At 44.4% G+C, this 4,395-nt stretch overlaps 1 pseudogene; it reads right to left on the bottom strand.

Moving 5' to 3' along the window:
- Positions 1-968: 968 nt before the first annotated feature.
- LOC133720150 (protein BRASSINAZOLE-RESISTANT 1-like) lies at positions 969-3,797 on the bottom strand (annotated as a pseudogene).
- Positions 3,798-4,395: the final 598 nt, after the last annotated feature.

The raw sequence follows: 4,395 nt of genomic DNA, 5'->3' as shown, positions 1-4,395 counted from the left end.
AAGAACCGAACTAGGAACCGAAAACCGACCCGAACATAGTCGGTTCGGTTCTACCTCAGTTCTTGATCCCAAAAACAGCAAATCCGAACCGATAAGCAATAGTCGGTTTCGGTTCCGAGTTGAGTACTGCAAACTGCAAAACCGACCCGAGGCCAGCCCTAATTTCTGTTGTTGCTTATTGTAGAAGAATTTAGGCGATATGTGCTTGGTGTTGTCGCCTTTGATGTAGCCTTGCTTCATTTGTTCAATGCAAGCAACATTATCCGCATAAATGCTCTTTGGCTCATCTGTGGTAGACTTCAGACCACAATTGCTTCTAATATGCGTAACTATGGATCGAAGCCATATACATTCACGAACTGCTTCGTGAAGAACAATAATCTCTGCATGATTCGAAGAGGTAGCGACTAAGGTCTGCTTAGTAGACCTCCAAGATATCGCGGTCTTTCCCATGGTGAAGGGAAATTGGTCCAAATGGTACCTGAACTATCTCGCCTTATAAACTTCGGTACATTAAGTTTCAGAAATGTCAGAACGATACCTGAGATTCGTATCCCGACCAAATATATGTACCTAGGGCTGTTAGCTCCAATATACCCCTTGCCAGCTAACAATTTTTGAAGGGTATTTTTGTCATTTTATGTCTCAATCCTCACTAATCCCAGCCATGTCCTCACTCCACCGATTAACCCATCTTCTCATCTTCCTCCTCCTCAAGCCCATCTACGGCTCGCGGTCAATTCCAACCAGTTTTGAGTCCAAGCCTCCGCTGCCGAACCACTAGCGCCACAACACGTACCACCCCTAATTCTGTTTCGCCACCCATGTCAAGAAGCAGCAACATCTCTCTCTCTCTCTCTCACACATCTTCTTCAAATTCATAGAATTAGGGATTTGAAATTCGAAGACTTGGATTGGGGATTTCATATTGCTGATGAAGATTTGATACTGAGCTTACTATCTGAGGCTTAACTTCGAGCCTTACCATTGCCAAGTGTGAGCTCTAAATCATCCAATCCCACCTCGTGAATCCTCTACCCAACCCAAGGCTTCACTTGTCCCCCGAGAAATTCAAACACTGATCCTCTCCCCATCTCCGCCATTCCATTAGCCGGCAAGTTTTGTTGAGTAGTGACGAGTTTCATAAGATTGAAGGTCGGGGAGGTCGGCCTTCCGGACAAGGCTGTTGCAAATTTCTGAAAGTTCATCTATTGGCCAGATTCAACAGTCGAAGTATCAGACTCATCACATTCAAAAATGGTGGGAGGAGTATGGAGTTACTGTTGGTGACGAGTTAGACTAGCTGGAGGAGCAGACACCGCGTAAAATGGGTAATTGAAAGAGGCCATGGATTGTTTGGCAATGGAGTCCCAATTGGGAATTGGTTGGCACTTTCTCGAGTTGGGGGATGAGGGTGGAGGCGTCACGGGCACTATTAGAAATCCGAAGAAGAGGAAGAGAAAAAGGTATAGCAAATTGCAGATTGGGAATGAAATTTGATGAATGGTTGGCATAAAAACAACGAGAGGGGCTTGGAAAAGAAGAGGATGAGGGATTGTCTTGGTAGGAAGGAATTGGACTTGGAAGGAAGAAGATAGTGACCCGGCAAGAAAATCCAAAATCAGAGAGAAGGTAAGAAGAGAGCAAAGGCTAGGAAACCAAGTGAGCAAGAAGATAAGAAAGAACAGAGAAAAAACATAGAGAGAGACGAGGAAAAAATGCTTAGGAAAAAAAAATTAATTAAAATACGAAAGGACGAAAGTACCCTTCAAAAATTGCCAGCTGGCAAGCTCCGTAACGGAGCTAACGACCCCAGGTACATATATTCGGTCAGGATACGAATCTCAGGTAACGTTCTGACATTTCTGAAACTTGATGTACCGAAGTTTATAAGGCGAGATAGTTCAGGTACCATTTGGAACAATTTCCCTTCACGCTTCGAGACGAACATGTAGACATCTCTCCCTGATGTCTGCGTCTCCCCCTGATGACTGCGATCATGGGAGTTCAGATAATTTTCGCAAGCCAATTCTTGCCACATGTTTCTCGAACGTGGATTTGGGCAATGACTTAGTAAACAAGTCTGCCACATTGTCCTCAGATCGAACCTGGTTTACTTTGATCTTGAGGAATTTCTATTGTTGCTGATTGTAGAAGAATTTAGGCGATATGTGCTTGGTGTTGTCGCCTTTGATGTAGCCTTGCTTCATTTGTTCAATGCAAGCAACATTATCCGCATAAATGCTCTTTGGCTCATCTGTGGTAGACTTCAGACCACAATTGCTTATAATATGCGTAACTATGGATCAAAGTCATATACATTCACGAACTGCTTCGTGAAGAACAATAATCTCTGCATGATTCGAAGAGGTAGCGACTAAGGTCTGCTTAGTAGACCTCCAAGATATCGCGGTCTTTCCCATGGTGAATACATAACCAGTTTGGGAGCGACCTTTATGTGGGTCAGAGAGGTACCCAGCATCAGCAAAACCTTCCAAATCACTTATATCGTTTTGGGATGAGGAGAGGGAACGCAGTCCACCATGTGTGGCGTCCCTGGCATTTGATGGGTCCGAATCCATCGTCTCTCTGTAAGGATAGAACAAGCTCATATCGATCGTACCACTTAGGTATCGAAAGATATCTTTAACACCAGTCAAATGGCGTCGTGTTGGCGCAGAGCTATATCTAGCTAACAAGTTCACAGCGAATGAGCTGTCCGGTCTTGTGCATTGTGCTAAGTACAATAATGCGCCTATTGCACTTAGGTAGGGCACTTCTGCCTCTAGTACTTCTTCGTCGTCATCTTTTGGACGGAATTGATCCTTCTTTGGATCAAGACTACGGACGACCATTGGGGTGCTTGAAGGCTTAATTTTGTCAGTGTTAAAATGCCTAAGCATCTTTTGGGTATAAGTTGGTTGATGAATCAGTATACCATCTTCACGGTGCTCAAGTTCTAAACCGAGGCAAAACCGTGTTCTCCCAAGATCTTTCATCTCAAACTCGGATTTCAAGTGTTCAACGGTTTCCCTTAACTCTTTAAGGGTGCCAATTATGTTCATGTCATTGACAGAAACTGCTACTATTGCAAATCCGGAACTTGTCCTTTTTATGAACACACATGGGCATAGTTCATTGTTGACATATCCCTTACCAATCAAGTAGTCACTTAGACGGTTATATCACATCCGTCCGGATTGTTTCAATCCATATAGTGAGCATTTCAATCTTATAGCAAACGCGCTCCGTGGTTTAGAGCCACTTGATTTGGGTAAATGAAGTCCATCAAGAACCTTCATGTATATTTCTGTATCTAGATCCCCATATAGATATGCAGTAACCACATCCATAAGCTGCATGTTCAGTTTTTCAGAAACTACCAAACTGACAAGGTAGCAGAACGTTATGACGTCCATTACGGGAAAATAGGTCTCATCGTAGTCGATTCCAGGGCGTTGTGAGAAGCCTTGCACCACAAGGCGAGCTTTGTACCTTACAATCTCGTTTCTCTCATTTTGCTTTCTAACGAACACCCATTTATGACCAACTGGTTTGGTGTTGGGTGGTATTGGTACAACTTTTCCAAATACCTTTCTTTTCGCTAGAGAATCAAGTTCTGCCTGGATCGCATCTTTCCATTTTGGCCAATCAGCTCTACGTTGGCACTCATCAACGGAGCGTGGTTCGATGTCATCGGTCTCAATAATCTCACGCTCTACGGAGTACGCGAATACATCATCAACGATGATGGAGCTTCTTTCCCACGTCCCATGTACACTAGTGTAATTTACAGAGATCTCTACATTCTCAGGGATAGGTTCTGGCATTGAGGCGTCCCCCAAAGATGTCTCTTGGACATAACCATAATCCGGAACAGTCTCATGGGACGGATTTTGAGTATCGATGATCAAAGTTTTTGTTTGTGCCTCATTCGCTCTCTTTCTAGGGCGAGTATCCTTAGAACCAATTGGTCTACCGCGCCTCCTTACGGGACCTGCAGCCATAGATGCCACATCATTGCCATTCTGGGTAATGGCGCCATTTCCTGGTGTCACAGGAGTGGCGTTATGTCCAGTATTCGGGACATTAATCCTTGCAGCCACGTTTGCAGCAGGTATGTGCGATCTCGTCACTTTGGCAACATCAGAAAACGCATCAGGCAGAGTGTCTGCTACGTTTTGGAGCTCGATTATTCTTCGCACTTCAAGTTAGGACTGTACGGTACGGGGATCGAGATGAGACATAGTGGGGACAGACCACGACAATTCATGTCGTTCCTGTTGAACATCTGTGTTCTTATCTCCCCCGAACGATGGGAAGACTGTCTCATCAAAGTGACAATCCGCAAATCTAGCGGTAAAGAGATCGCTTGTCAAGGGTTCAAGATAGCGG

This window comes from Rosa rugosa, chromosome 7, assembly GCF_958449725.1.
Source record: "Rosa rugosa chromosome 7, drRosRugo1.1, whole genome shotgun sequence".
NCBI lineage: Eukaryota > Viridiplantae > Streptophyta > Magnoliopsida > Rosales > Rosaceae > Rosa > Rosa rugosa.
Note: the sequence above shows the minus strand (reverse complement) of the source record. Positions and strands in the feature narration are given on the sequence as shown.